The sequence below is a fragment of the Phalacrocorax aristotelis genome, chromosome 1 (genome assembly GCF_949628215.1).
Source record: "Phalacrocorax aristotelis chromosome 1, bGulAri2.1, whole genome shotgun sequence".
Taxonomy (NCBI): Eukaryota; Metazoa; Chordata; class Aves; order Suliformes; family Phalacrocoracidae; genus Phalacrocorax; species Phalacrocorax aristotelis.
Window position 1 is genome coordinate 8,607,988 of NC_134276.1, and position 16,203 is coordinate 8,624,190.

A 16,203-nucleotide genomic window follows, 5' to 3' on the forward strand; every position below is an offset into this window, starting at 1 on the left:
CTTGGTTGATATGTGGATTGAACCTCTCCTGTTTTAACTTTGTTGAAGGAGAACTTACGATGAAATGAGCAAAGTGGGAAGATTATACTTTTGGAGAGAATAGACATGAAGAAAACAAATAACCCTTCTGAGATTATACTGAATAGCTATGGATTAATTTCAGAGTCAAGGTCCCTGTCACTAGGGCTGTAAGAGGTGGGCTGGGAACAATTTTAGTGACGAATCCATACATTGAAATTACATTCTTCGGCAGACTGTGTTACTAGTTTGGGAGCACTCTTCTTCCAGTGGTCTCCCTGTGTAAATCCTGTGTCCTGAAAGCATCTCTGTCTAATGCTTTTCAATCACTTGTGTAGTGATTTGAGATTTGGGTTCCTCCGTTAACTCCTCTAATAGCCCTGAAGCATAATTTGGTGACGTTCTGTAGATACCTTCCACAGTGCGTGGTCCACATTGGCCAGGATATCATTCCTGCGGTAGTGTTGTAACTCGAAGCATAACACCTAGTTGTTCTGGCTCATCAGTTCTTGTGCGTCACTGTCATAGTATCAGTGATACTAATTCTGTGCTGTGGTCTGAACCATCCTTTGTCACCATGCTGTTACACCTCTGGCCTCATCCCCTATCGCCTGGGTGTTCTCAGCCGTCGGCAGAGGTAGCGGTGTGCCCTCCAGTTGCCAACAAAGCAGCAGAGCTGCAATGTACCTGAGATCTGTGGATTTTGGGAGGTAGGTAGATGTTGCGAGAAGGGAGGGAGGAATCTCCATGACATCCTGTTGTAAAGATCATGCCACATCTTGCTCCCTTAAGTCTTTTCCATGTTCTCTTTCTGTATTTCAAGCAAAATCATACTAGCTGAGAGGGGCTGCTGCAGGACAGAGGGGTCCTGTTCACAGCCTGGAAATACTTGCTTTCCTTCTCCAAAGACTTATTAGTATTGCTGAATGTGGTGGGAGATATGTGTATATTCTTGTCTTTTTTTTAAATTCATCAAAGATTTGAATGCTGCTGCCTGGCACTTCAATGGTGTAGGCTTAGTGTATAGGAGGTCTAATCACACAGAGGGCATAAGACTGCTCTTTATCAGTAGCATGGTGTGCGGAACTGATAGGAAAACTCTTCAGCCTTATGAAACATGTGCTGCTGTCTGGGAATTTGTAATTACATTATGATTCTGTAGTGGAGCATAAATACCATCATTAACACATTAATTAGGGCCGGTGATACTTTGCCACCTCTCAGGATTGTTGAAGTTTAATTATTTACGTTATAGTTGCTTACGACATGAATCATCTGTTTCTGTTCCATCCTGCTGAGTCTTCTTACCTAAAGTTCCTGTTTTGATTCTTGTTTATCCCTGTGATGGTTTTCAACATCGATTAAAATTATTTATGTAAAATCGTGCAATATAAAAGTGAGTTTTATAATATGGCAAAATATTACACTGACAAAGGAAACATTTCTTATACCTACTTCTACTAAAAAAAAAAAAAAATCTTCTTGAATAGTCTTTAATACTTCCACAAAAGAAAACTTTGAAAAATCTAAACAGATTTATTGCATGATTTCTGTTGCTTAAAAATGCCTGTTTAGCACTGTGGACAATTCATTAATGCTGCACACGGGAGAAGTGAATTTCAGAAGCTGAGAATTTTCAAGTGAAATTACACTCTCTAAATGGAGCCCCTTAGCATGAAGGCCTATAGACCTGTAACGTTGTTTGAGGGTTTAGTGCCAGCCCTTGCTGAGAAGCCATGACTCTTAATTTTGCTTTCATAAAAAGGGAGTAGTAATAGGGTCAGAGGTCAGCTCAACACTCCTTACATTGAACTTCCTCCTGTTTACCATTTTAAGTGTCAGATATCCCTAATGATGGGGCTGAAGTCTAGAATAATGAGAAACAAGCCAAGCATTGCCCTTGGCAGTGTAGCTAGGACTTCAGCCTGCATTCTGGACTGTGTATGTCTATTATTTTGGCTTAGGGGTTTGGGGTTTCCCCCCTTCATAAGTAACTGATGCCCTTCAGCCCTCTGCTCCTCCAGTGCAGAAGTGAAATTACCCCATGCTGACCTAGATTGGTAGATGGCCCTTGAAGGAGAAACTCTGTCATCACCCATGTCCTTATATCAACAAATTGCATCTGTATTGGGGAAGTTGGTCTTATTTTCAGCTTTTCTGAGGTACTAGCATGACTTCTGAAGGCAAGACTATTCTCACTTCTGCTTTAGGAGCTTGCTTACTAAAACGTTGCTTGTGATTTGTGTGTTAAATTAATCCATCCAAAACTGAACTTTAAAGAGAGAATGATGTGTAGGATGTATAGGGTGCAGGAAGACCACTGTTATCTGAATGGCTTCTTCATAGGCAGCTGTGTCAGTGACCGCAATTCAAAGTCGTTGGAAAGGCTTGGTGAGGTATCCAAGAGCCATCTATTTCTCTTAGCCCAAGTAGAAGTAACCTTATAGCATAGTGGGCCACAGTTGGACTGCAGGATAGAGACCAGGTGGATAAAGCCCCTCGCACTGTAAGGGAAGATCAGGTTCATGACTGCCTGAGGAACCTGGGTATATACAAGTCTATGGGACCTGATGAGATGCATCCCAGAGTCCTGAGGGAACTGGCTGATGTAGTTGCTAAGCCAGTCTCCATGATATTTGAAAAGTCATGGCAGTCAGGTGAAGTCCCTGGGGACTGGAAAAAGGGAAACATTATGCCCATCTTTAAAAAGGGTAGAAAGGAGGATCCAGGGAACTACCATCCTGTCAGCCTCACCTCTGTGCCTGGGATCATGGAACAGATCCTCCTAGAAGCTATGCTAAGGCACATGGAGGACAGGGAGGTGATCCAAGGCAGCCAGCATGGCTTCACCAAGGGCAAGTCCTGCCTGACCAACCTAGTGGCCTTCTATGATGGAGTGACTACATCAGTGGACAAGGGAAGAGCTACGGATGTCATCTATCTGGACTTCTGTAAGTCCTTTGACACGGTCCCCCACAGCATCCTTCTCTCTAAACTAGAGAGATACAGATTTGATGGGTGGACTGTTTGCTGGATAAGGAACTGGCTGGATAGTCACATCCAGAGGGTAGTGGTCAATGGCTCAATGTCCAGATGGAGACTGGTGGCAAGTGGTGTCCCTCAGGGTCCATAATGGGATGGGTGCTATTTAACATTTTCATCAATGACTTAGCAGGGTCAAGTGCACCCTCAGCAAGTCTGCAGGTGATACCAAGCTGAGTGGTGCAGTTGACACATCAGAAGGACAGGATGTCATCCAGAGAGACCTGGGCAAGCTGGAGAGGTTGGCCTGTGAGGACCTCATGAGGTTCAGCAAGGCCAAGTGCAAGGTCCTGCACCTGGGTCAGGGCAACCCCTGGTATCAATACAGGCTGGGGGATGAAGGGATTCAGAGCAGCCCTGCTGAGAAGGACTTGGGGTGCTGGTGGATGAAAAGCTGGACGTGAGCCAGCAATGTGCGCTCGCAGCCCAGAAGGCCAACCATATCCTGGGCTGCATCAAAAGCAGCGTGGGCAGCAGGGTGAGGGAGGGGATTCTGCCCCTCTGCTCCGCTCTGGGGAGACCCCCCTGCAGTGCTGCGTCCAGCTCTGGGGTCCTCAGCACAGGAAAGACATAGACCTGTTGGAGCGGGTCCAAAGGAGGCCACAGAAAATGATCTGAGGGCTGGAGCCCCTCTGCTGTGAGGCCAGGCTGGGAGAGTTGGGGCTGTTCAGCCTGGAGAAAAGGCTGGGGGGGACCTTCTTGTGGCCTTTCAGTGCTTAAAGGAGGACTACAGGAAAGATGGGGCAACCTCTTCAGCAAGGCCTGTTGTGACAGGACAAGCGGGGTAGATTTAGACTGGAAAAAACTTTTCTCTGTGGGGGTGGTGAAACACTTGCCCAGGCTGCCCAGAGAGGTGGTTGATGTCCCATCCCTGGAAACATTCCAGGTCAGGCTGGCCGGGGCTCTGAGCAACCTGCTCTAGCTGAAGATGTCTCTGCTCACTGCAGGGGGTTGGACTAGATGGCCTCTAAAGGTCCCTTCCAACCCAAACCATTCCATGATAGTGGGGAGGGTCTGGAGTCAGGCAGCTTTTCTGACCTTGGGGGAGCCTTGTCTTGCACTTCCACATGCCTGTCTTCAACTCACATACCGGTGGTAGAAAAACCATAGCCTGAGATCTTGTTGTGCTTTAAGTGCAGTACTGTGCAGAGGATGATGCCTTGAATTTCCTGATATTTGAAGGATTCTCAGTGATAAACTGCATTTTCAGAAAAGGGAGTGGATGTGGTGTCGCTTCACTCAATTTGATAACTGATGGCTGTGCAAGACTTCTGGTGGTGGTGGACCCTTCACCCCAATCATGCTTTGTAAGCACATCACTTGCTTTGTGAAGTGCTATGAATTGGCCTAAGAACCAATGTAACAAGATTCTAAGTAAAAATAAACTTAAGTTCAGCAAGTTACTGAGCCTGGTCCTTCAGTTAGATTGCCTTTGAACAAAGACATGTCAGTTGTGTCATGGTGTCCAGAAGATGGTTTCTGACTGCATTTAGTAACTTCCTAGACTTCGTGCCTACATCAGTATTTCATAGCTTAGTAAATTCTTATGCCAGTCTCTGTGCTCTGAAACACATCTGCACTTCATGTTGTGTGTTCATAACAGGAAGCTATGTTGAAGTGTCACAGTAATGAAGTTTCAAAATTTGATCTTTTCTGGCTATATCAGGTGTCTTTTAATACCCTATTTTGTGTTACAGGCTGAAGTTTTGAGGCATAGAAGATGAAAGCCTTAACTGAAAGTGCAAAACTTAGAATGCAAGTTTGAAGCCAGAAATGAGGATTTGAGAAGGGCTGCAAAGGAGCAGCAAAGATATATTTTTTCAGACATGGTTCTTTGTTTTACAGGAAGGGCCAATTTGGAGGAAGCCAGTGAATCCTAGAATTTTCCTGCTCTAACTAAAAATGTACTACAGCAAAAAGCAATTTAACTTCAATCTCGGGTCACTGCATGAATGAGCAGAGTAAAAGAAAGTGAGGTGAAGATATTGGATCACCTTTTTGATGACAATGCTGTCTTGATTTAACATCTTAAGATTAAAAGCATATATACAACAGTACTGTAAAAGCTCTTGTAATGCTAATGAAGTAATTCTCAACTATGTCCCTAAAATCCACTTTTAAGATACTAAAACAGGTTGAGATTAGCACTTCAAATTCTGGTTAGCAATTTTTTCAGCATCTTATTGTGGCTCAGCTTGGTGTCTTGGAATAGTAACAGATGGCAGGAATGGTTAAGATGGGTTTGTTTTTCATGTCTGGCACCATAATACAATAGCACTTCGAACTTCTGGTGAAGGAAAAAACAAAGTGCTTTTTACAGAGCCCCTTGGTACCAATTAAAAGTTATGTCAGTGGTTAGAGAAGTGATGCTGATGTTTGTCTTGGAGGTGAATTACTTAGAATATATGTTTTACTCATTAAGTACTACAGGAGTACTTGGCAGCTCTTACACTGTGATTTCATAGTGTGATTTAAAACAGGAGCTGTAAGCTATAAACCAGGTCTATAAGCAGAAACAATAGCTCTTATTCAGTGGACAGGAAAACAGGGAAGTACTTGTTAAAGCTCCTCAGTGAATTTTTATTTTTATGCACTACTTATCTGTAGGTCACAATGCAGACATCAGCTTCTCAAATTAAGAAGGAAACACTTAATTTCCTCACAACCTGCAGTCTCTTCCTTCAAGTGAGCAGCTCATACTAGAGACTACAAAAAGCATCAACGATCACTACTCTCTCTGAAAATAAACATTTTTTTTTTCTTGCTAGCTTTAATCATTTAAAGCTGTAATAGGCCACTGAAAGATTTCTGATAGACTCAATCAAAGAAAGTCTAAAGGACTAAACAATAAAGAAAACTGCATATGGCTGAATCAGCAAGCTGCTTGTAAGCCCGATGTGCGTGAGATAAACGCTGTTAACTTCACTGAAGTTGTTTTGACTTGTACCAATTGCCCATGAGCTTCCAGCAGTTGAATCAAAGTCTTAGCTCTGAATTAATTCCTTTTTTTGGAGGGGTGGGGGAATGAGGAGGAAAATGAAATTAAAAATGGAATTTGATGTGTTCTGTATTGATTTCAAACTCTGACTTTGAAGAGATCAAGACCATCCAACAACATAAGAAGTCATCGTAAAGTGTGCAGTTAATTTGTAACATATGCCAAATCGGTGGGAGACTAGAGGTCACACTTGACTATTTCATTTCAAAAACTGAAAAAAACCCTTAATTTTCTTTATTTCATACATTCTGGAATTTGTAGATATATATCTAAAGCAGTGAAACTTATAAGAAATTCAGTGAGGAAAAAAAATAGGCGTCACTCTGTGACCTTCCATATGCTTGCAAAATGGTTAATGTCTTCATTTTCTAGATATGTGAATTCAGTTAATTAAATATGGACAGAAGAATGGGAATTGCATTTCTTTTCAGTTAGTAGATAATGTCCTTTTGCCTATGGTGTAGGGGGTTCATTTTCTTCTTTTTTAAATTTTTAGTTGCTGCCTCCTATGCTTTAGTTCAGCCCTAGTGTGCCTGGAATATTTTCTAATACTCAGCGCTGTTGTAGTGCTACTGCTAAGTGGCATTACTACTGTCAGTTGTGCTGAGGTGTGGTTGCTGTTCTCTAAAAGCATATAGTGAGCAAAGAACGAAACTTCTGATCCCTTCGGGTTGTTGTTTCCACCTTTGAATTGTCATAATACATTTCCATTATTCACTCCTACAGCCAAGTTACAAGCTTACTGTTGTGTCAGGCTTAAAGTGAGAGTTATTAGATGAAGACGATCCTGGCAGGGCTGTTTGTAGAGTAAGATCTGAGTTTTTCCCTTTCCAGGAGCAGAGACGGTTCGCTACAAGGCCTGCCTGCATGGGATGTGAGTATGCATGGTGCTATAGTATTGTGCGCTAGCTTCTCCCTCTGGCTGCTGGTATGGATGCACTTGGCGGTGCATCTGCTTTTGTTCCTCGTAAATTTATTCTGCTTCCAAATGCAGTAAGTTTTTTTGCACTGTGAAACAAAAAAAGTTCTAAAATCATACACAAAGTCACTTGGTGTGAAAAAGCTAGTCAGAAGTAGGCTTAGATGGTAGTTTCCATGCAGGAACTTCCTTTTAAGACAACAGGAACAGAAAGTGATGGGCATCAGGCCCTTTGACTTCAGTAGGGCTTGGACTGAGGCCAGGCTGAACTAGAGGAAGTGGGTGAAAGCAAAACTAGCATTAACAAAACTTTTGATTTATGCCTCAAAGCAGCAGCTTGCTTTTCCTTATTGCGTGACTCCCTGAAAATCTAGTCTTCCACAAAAGCTGTTCAGAACCACATGCTGCTCTGGAAGCACTGGCTTTTCTGTAGTGTTTGCAGTACAGTGATAAATGGCCGGCCACCTGGAGGTGTACAGTTTTCAGTCCTGCAAGTCGCTGCTACCTGGGGGGAGCATAGAGTTCTCTTGACTCCTAAGCAGGCGCTCCTGTCCTCAAGCGGACAACAAATGGCTTTTAGCAATGGCTGTGGAGTTGTTCAGAATCTGTTCTGAACAGGGTAGTTCATAACAAAATATTCTTGCCTGGTTTTAAATGGAAAAAGAAAACTAGAAATGGAAATAAAGATCTTTTTGGATAAAAATCTGGGAGCCTCTATTTAGATGAGAACTGTTGCTTTGCTGTGAGAAGAAAAGCATCTGTGGTCCTGCTTGCTTCTGGGTGTTCACTGCACTGGTATAAAGACCCATCATTTATCCATATGTTTGCTAGAGCTTTTCAGCCACTGGAGAACTCTTGTAATAGTTGTGACAAGAGACCCGGATGTTTCTGCTTTCGAGTAGAGCAATCTGTAGAAAAACTTTTCACCTGCAGGGAGCCATGGGTGGTGTTTGAAAAATTACTGCAATCTATATGGATTCAGTGCTAGGGACTCAGTTGAACTCATTCTTAAGTGTCTCTTCCAACCTAAATGATTCTATGACTCTACAGCTGCATGAAAGGAGGCTGTAGTGAGGTGCGTGTTGGTCTCTTTTTCCCAGGTAACAAGTGATAGGATGAGAGGAAACGGCTTCAAGTTGCACCAGGGCAGGTTTAGATTGGATATTGGGAAAATTTCATCACCAAAAGGGTTGTCAAGCATTGGAACAGCCTGCCCAGGGAAGTGGTTGAGTCCCCATCCCTGGAGGGGATTTAAAAGGCACGTAGACTTGGTGCTTAGGGACATCGTTTAGTGGTGGACTGGGCAGTGTTGGGTTAATGGTTGGACTTAATGATCTTAAGGGTCTTTTCCAGTCTAAATGATTCTATGATTCTATTTCCCTGGCTGCTGCTGGTCTCCCTATCATCCTGTCTACCAAAGTCTCAGAGCCCTGCAAGCAGTCGTTCTTCAGCGTTCAGAGGTGCTGCAAGCTTGCCAGAGAAGCAGTTGCTATGGGGTATTTTTGCTGTTGCATAAGGGCTGTATGACTAATTGCTGCTTTGCTGCTTTGTTTTCTGCAATTGTCTTCTCCCCTTCCCCTTAGATGCTCATCAGAACTGGTGGCTGTTAAATAAATGATACACAGTGGCATGTGTAAAATCCCTGGCACTGGATTCAGTGCCTTTTAATACAAATAAACAGCCATCCCTGCACTGAGCTTTGGCCATATTGCCTGTGCTTTGTCTAATTAGAAGAATATCCGGATGGATGACAGGACAGTTTTCCTGTTTGCTTTCACTATGTCTGTCTCTTCTTCTTTGGATCCCCTGTCTTGTACTGGATTAGCTGTAGAAAATAAAATACAAATAACAATGGTTGAATTAAGGCTGGGAGAATGACAGAATACAGGAAATTTCCTTGTAGCTAGGAAAACCTGGGAAGTAAAACAATTGCAATTTGAGTTGCACCTTTAAAAATATTTGGAAAGTGCAAAGCCCTAGCCCTTTTTAGGGAAGGAATAGAGGTGTGTTAAATATTTAGTATGACCAAATCACAATATTGTCTTGAATCTGAAATGTTTTCCTTCCCCGTGTACTCTTTTACAAAAAGATTGAGGAAGTCTTTGAAATGAACACCATTTTGATCATGGAATATCAAACTTATTTTGAAAAGTATTTTGTTTAAACAATTAGTCCACGTCAAAACTTTAGGCCATGATCAGCAAAACAGAAATATTTTTATAATGCTTAATCTGTGACATGCTGAAGTTTCATGTACATTTTTTCCTTTCCTCTGAAGTTAATCCTCCAAATGTGATGGATTTGTAATTCAATCTGGAAGTCAGATGGAAAAAATCACAGGCTGTTGCCTCTTAAGGGTCTGAAAGACCTTTCACAAGGGTAACTTTTGGTTTTGCTAGTGTAGTACATCTTTGTGCTTACTTCAGCTTTATGAAATAAAGCACATTGGGTAATACAGCTTTGACATGTTTGTTCCCTAATCCTTGCCCCATCCCTGGTCCTGTGGAAGAATTTCACCAGGATAACAATGCCTTGAATGGAAGAATCAATGATGTGAACGTGTGTTGTGTTTATCACCATAACAGTTTGTTATAAATCTATGTAGTTGATTGATTCTCAGCAGCACAAGCCTCTCTGTTGCTTGGAGAAAGACAGAGTGGAAGGGGAATGGTGAGCATGGTTAAGGAGCGTCAGGGGTAAGGCTGATTGAAGTGATTCCAGCTGTTGCCTGCCTTGGTCACCCATTCTCTCCCTTGTGCTGGAGGTTTGCCACTCTCTAGTCTGGGGCAGCAAATTTCAGGAGGGCTTCTGAGACCTCTCAAACTGTCCTTCCAACTGGAGGAGTTGTAACGAGGAATTGCATCCTCACTGTGACTGCTGCAGGATTTCACACTTTATTTAAAGCCTAAATGTGTCTATGGACCTCATCTTTATGTGGTAAGGAGAATCTGGAGTTTCAATTGCAGCAGAAAACGGCTAATGGTTTGTGGAAGTTGAAACAAATTTGTTTGTATTCTTGTTGGCTGCTTAGGTTCCCAACATAAAAATAACCTTTCATCATATACTGTTTGGAAACTCTTTGTTTCTAACAAGGGCTGACCTGTGTAGCCTGGTGATTTCCTACAGCATATCCTGTAGCTGTTTAAATGTTCTTTGGCCTTTTTCTTTTAAGTGTCTTCTCCAAACTGTGTGACTCAAGGCAGGGGTAGAGTTCCTGTCTGACGCTTTCCTTGTCAGTGCTTTTTAATCACTGAAATGATAAATGACTGCTAAAAGCAGACTTCCTTAAACAGTTGTAACCTCCCAAGAGCAGGTGATGCGGCTTCTGTAGCATAAAGGGCGCTTCAGTAAAATGCACAAAGCATGATTCTAGTTGAAGGTCAGTGTGTTCACAAGGACATAGTTGCAATGGAAGGGATTCCTCTATTACAAGGTTCTTAAGCCTGCATTTGTTGTGGGGACCATGTTTGGCTGAAAGCTAATTCCAACCAAGGAAAGACTGGTAACGATTGTGCTAGACCATTGCTAGTAGAATAGAAGTTGGAGTCGATTAATAGGCGAAAAGCACCATATATTGTTACGTACATATGTTTTGTTAAATGTAACAGATGAATGAAACAACATTAAATCTGGCAAACAAAACCTCTGAAGTATGGGTAGTGTGGAAGATTACAATGACACAGAGTCAATTTCTTCCAATTTTCTTATATTATTTAAGTGTAGGACATTCAACTTAGTGGGTTAATGTAGGCTGATGCAAGAAGGTGCAGTTTACATCTCCCTGTTCTTCCACAGAGCATCAGATGATTATGCATTTCAACAGACTGGTGCTAGCCTTCAGTTTTTGCTGTCCCATGCAAAAGTATCCGCCTAGAAGGCAAGGAAACACCTCATTCCTTGCATGTAAAATGGAAAAGAGGAACCAAAGCTAAGCTTAAATTTTATTGTCTTTCTTTTCTTTTCCTTCTGCACTAAATTAGCAGGGACAAACTGAGAGAATCTTATCAGCTGTCAGTGAGATGAAGCCTCAGTCCTGGCAGGCTGTGATACACAAAAATGCAATAGGAGGAAACAAAGGAATGAGAATAGTGTCAGGGAGGGAGACTTTTTTAAAAACTGATTTTTATTTAGCTTCCATTTCTGGTTCTGTGTCTCCCCTGCTATGAAGACATAAATAGTGTGTGAGTATGTGTTTTTCTTCAGTGATACTCTACTGCTGCAATGGCTTTTATGAGCTTGAATATTTAGTTATATGTAGTAGAACTTGTAACAAAATTTAGGGCCTCTTGAATATGATGCTCTACAAAGATGGCAAGGCAGTCCCTGCCCTCATCAGCTTGAAACTTAAATGAAGGAAGCAAAGATTTTTAAGAGGAAACAAAGCTAATGGGGCCAGCTAACTGGACTGGAGTCCCACAACCTGTCAGGAGTAAAACCAGGAATAGAAACACATCGGTGAAATCCCAAAGAGGCTAGTGCCCACGCTGCTGTTCATGCAGGAGGATATCCTCAGACTATCCTGTATCTTCCTGTCCTCAGGAAATAATTCAGACAGGATGAGCACTCAAAACAACTCCATGAACCCCAGGAGGGTGGAGCATGCCTCTTAAAATCCCCTGGCTTCTCACTAGTAAAACAATTGACTTGATGTCAAATAGAATATCCAAGTTTGGGAAAATAAAGCTATTGCCTAGAGGACTGAAATCTGAAGCACGACGGAAAGGCTTTCAGACACTTGCAGTATTGGCAGAAATGCAAAAGCAAAAAACTATCAGGTGCTGATTTACCACCTTGAATGATGTTAAATGCTTTTTGTTAGAAGCTACTCTGTGGATTAGTCTTTTTTTGGTGAAAGCTTGGGTTTGCTGTCTTGTCTCTGTTGTCATTGATGGCCTTAAGATGCTGCTGAGAAGGAAGTGGGTTTTAGCCCACATGTCCTGTTTTGTCTTTGTACTTCACGCAGTGCCATAGTTCCTGAATACTTCCAGGAGTATATTAAGCAGGCTAACATCTGTAAAATAACTAACATCTGCTGTGCTGTTTTGTTTCCTCCCTAGGGGAGACGTGTGGCAGAGTGGCTTGTTTTATTTTAAATGGACTTCCAAAACAACAAAAAAGCCCATTAAAAAAGCCCTGCCCTGAGATAAGTCATCTTTGAGAGCCCAACAAAGGCACACGATGCATGTGCACATATAAGGTAAAGAAACGTGCCACGTATCTCAAGTGGAAGGCAGCATGGTGGGTCTTGGCCCTTTCTTCCAGTGTGAGCTTGTTCAGTGGACCAGTCTGGAGAAGGCTCCTCCTCCTGAGCCAGTGAGCTGCACTTCACTGGAGAAAGTTTCTCTGAGCTAAAGGATCAAAGCTGCTGACTTGAGCCTTCAGTCTGGAGCTCTCATCAGCCTCTTGGGCTCGATGTCTCATGCTGCCTGCTGCTGGTTTTCATCAAACTCAGCGAGTGCAGTTCTCAGCAGCTGTGCTCGAGTAGTGGCTACAGTCGTCCATCTGGAGCTGGCCAGCTCTTAACGACTCTGTTGTATGTATGTTTGTACTTACCCCAAGTGCTTTTTGAGTCTTTGGACTCAAAGATGTGCAGGACAATAAAAGGTGATTCCTTTTTTAATCGAACAAGGTTCATGAAGATTTTTGTACATGGAACTGAAATTTTGTTGCTTGCTTTCTTTGCCTCACAGCTGCAGCTCTCCAAGTATAAGCATCCTGCCTACCTTGCCTGACAAAAGTTTCCCCTAAACTTATTACTTTCAGTACTCCTTTTTCTATTTTTATCCTTCCTTTTATTAGTATCAGAATGACTGTTTCAGTGTCAGTGTTTTATGTACATCGTACTTTCATTTGTAAAGCATTGCTGTTGTGTTGCTGATGATGACTGTAGTCTTATTGCTAACCAAACTTGCTAGGTAGTCCTGTTTACAGAAGCCTAAAATTTCAGGCTGTGTAACTGGTTTGGATTAGTCCTAGAATAGTTTAGTTTTAGAAGGGAACTGGGCATGTCATCTGGTCCAACCTCCCACTCAAAGCAGGACCGATTTCAAAGCAGTATTAGGTTGCTCAGGACCTCGTACTTACTGCTGACTTCCTGGCAGTAATTGTAGTTATGAAAATTGTAATTAGAAAACCCTCATATGCTACTATACCTTTACCATTGTTAGTTTTAACCAACAGTTAAGGTATTGTACACGTGTGCTAAACTGCTTTTTTCTTTTGCTGTTGTGGTCTGTTCTAATTAAATCTGTTTGCAAAAGTCATTGCTTTTGTCTTACTCCTTTTCTGTAAGTGTGGAAAAGAAATTTTCTGGGTCAACTTTTAAATGAAGTCTGATTTAAGAAAAAGCTAAAAAAAAAAAAAGTATCTGGGTGATTTGAGTTGTAACGTATACTTCACACGGTTTGCGGGATTCATTGCTTGTTTGCACACCTGTTCTGTGAAGGATGGTGAAAGACAGCACTTGCCGACCGGGAGCCAGGAGCCCCCGTGGGCCGCCCTGCGTGTTCGTGCGGCGCGGTTTGCGACGCGACAGCCCCACCTGCCGGCCCTGAGCCTCGGCGCTCCCTTCGGGCCGAACCTCTCGCCTCACAATTTCATGTTCGTCCTCGTGCTTCTTCCCCCTCACTTAGTGAGTTTTCAAAGAGTTTTTACTCCTATGGGAAGATGGTCCTTGGGACACCTCCAAACTGTGTTTTGATGTTCTGGATTCAGAATTTCTTTAAATTTCTTGGCAGTTACCAGAAGTTCTGAAATCTTTCTGTCTGCTATACAAACATTAGGGGTTTCAAGTCATGTACTCACAGAATCACAGAATGGCAGGGGTTGGAAGGGACCTCTGGAGATCATCTCATCCAACCCCCCTGCTTGAGCAGGCACACCCAGAGCAGGGGGCACAGGAATGCGTCCAGGTGGGGTTTGAATGTCTCCAGGGAAGGGACTCCACAGCCTCTCTGGGCAGCCTGTGCCCCTGCTCTGGCACCCGCACAGCAAAGGAATTTTTTCTCATGTTTAGGTGGAACTTCCTGTGTTCCAACTTGTGCCCATTGCCCCTTGGCCTGTCATGGGGCACTACTGAAAAGTCTGGCCCCATCCTCTTGTCACCCACCCTGCAGATATTTGTAAGAATTGATGAGATCCCCCCTCAGTCTTTTCTTTTCCAGGCTGAACAAACCCAGGTCTCTCAGCCTTTCTTCATATAGGAGATGCTCCAGCCCCCTGATCATCTTGGTAGCTCTCCACTGGACTTGCTCAAGCAGTTCCCTGTCCTTCTTAAACTGGGGGGCCCAGAACTGGACACAATACTCCAAATGTGGTCTTACTAGGGCAGAGTAGAGGGGAAGGATAACCTCTGACCTGCTGGCCACGGTCCTTTTAATGCCCCTCCAGGATACCATTGGCCAGACACACCATTGTAGAAGGCTATCAGGTTGGTCAGGTATATGTGTCTTACCCTTGCAAAGACAAGTTGCTACAAGATATGAAGCCCCATCATCTAGCAATAAAGGAGTTCCTGCATTTGAATTGAGTAATAGGTACCTGTTAGTTTTTTGTTTTTCCTGAAGAAGTCTGGCTGGACTTGTGTCTGTGCTGCCTGGGATCTTACACACGTCCATGGTTTGATGTGTTGTGAATATGATGAACAGTTTAGCTGCTGTGAGGCTATGAAGGTTTTACAGATTGAGGGAGGAATGGGAAAAGAGAATGTGACTGATGGCAGTGAGTGAGTCTACAGAGTGGCTCAGAGTCAAGATGGAGAATCATGACACTTCGATCAGCGTGGTTACTAAAACCGGCAAAAGAAAACTTAAATTCCTGTACTTTTCTCCCTCTCAGTAGTGAGGAGGAGACTCATGTAAGCATTAGGATTTTAGGGTTTGTTTTGTGGGAGTAGACTGACAGATCACACACAAGGAAATGGTAGTAAATTATACCTCTAAAGAAAATTAGCTGTCATTTGGGAAAACATATTCATATTGGAATATTACTATCCTAATTTTCCAGCTCCTGTGGAATAGGAGCAGTAAGATGGGCTTTAGAATCTGTTCTGCACAATACCCCACTGAATAAGCTCAGCCTGGTGCCAAAAGGATGTTTATCCATTAAACTATTCTGATGTTTTTCTCTTCCCTTCTCCCATCTGTATGTTTTTTTCTGTTGCATATTAGGCTGCCTGCACTGAGAAGATTTTGGTACATATCTTTGTAGTTCAGGAAAGTTGAATACTTGTTGTGGTGTAGTCTTGTAGTTGGTGCTGTGCCTTCAGGCAGGAAGGCTGCAGAATCAAGTTTTAAAGCTAAATGTTTAATTTTAGATGATTCCGTAACAGGCACACAGGACACATGAGCCTATTTTTAACTATCTCTGGCTAGCAGCCTAACCAGGAAAGTTAAATAGAAACATATACTTATCCTTTTTACAAACAGACCTGGAACAAAAGATGTATTAGTTTCGCTTTCTGATAGTGTTGGAGTTCATTAAATTATACTGTGATTTTTGAGATGTGCCTTGTCTGATTCTTCTTTTTAATTGTCCCAAGGTCTTATGACCAAAGGCTTTTTCAGTTGCTGACCTTGTTCTGCCTTTCTGCATCTAATCACTCGTGATGATGCTTGATGTAGAAGGTGAAACAAAAATTAATAACTGTGCAAATGAAAAAGGAGCAGGTGAGCTGTCAGTGTAAAATAAGCCAGCACATGTTGTCAGCACTTGAATTCAGTGAAAGAGCCCTTAAATATTCACACGATAGCACACGTACTTGTCAGTAAGTAGTAAATGGTCCCACTGAGCAAAAATGTAGAATGTACAAAAATTAGTTTATTTTGGGTCTGGAAGCAGTCACTGAAGCTAACTTATTCAGGGCGAAGGCCTTGTCTCTTATGTCCGTCAAGACCATGCACAGACCTTCAATGGCTCCTACTGTTCTCCTGGCAGTGAGCTGCAACACAACTGTCATCTCACTTCAGCCCAAGAGTAAGTTTCAAGAGAGTTTGGAAAAGATACTTTGCAGCAGATTGTATATCTTAAATAAGTTCCTGTGCTCTCTTTGACCCAAAGCAAATATAAGTACATGGTGTGGAGTGGCTGGATCCGGCATGTCAAGAGTTAGGCTTTCCTGAGCTGCCTGGAGGAATCTGCTTTAGCAGTTATGTCACTACGTTAGCAGTGAGTGCTTGGATTTGTGTGTGATTTGCTGCTTTTTAACATTAACTTGCAGGTGTTCTCA

General features: G+C 42.6%; 1 protein-coding gene across 1 annotated transcript in view; it reads left to right on the forward strand.

Annotated features, from left to right (window-relative positions):
* PRCP (prolylcarboxypeptidase) overlaps nucleotides 1-16,203 on the forward strand; it is a 36,231-nt gene that overhangs the window by 1,171 nt on the left and 18,857 nt on the right. The gene's annotated exons all lie outside the window — the stretch shown is intronic.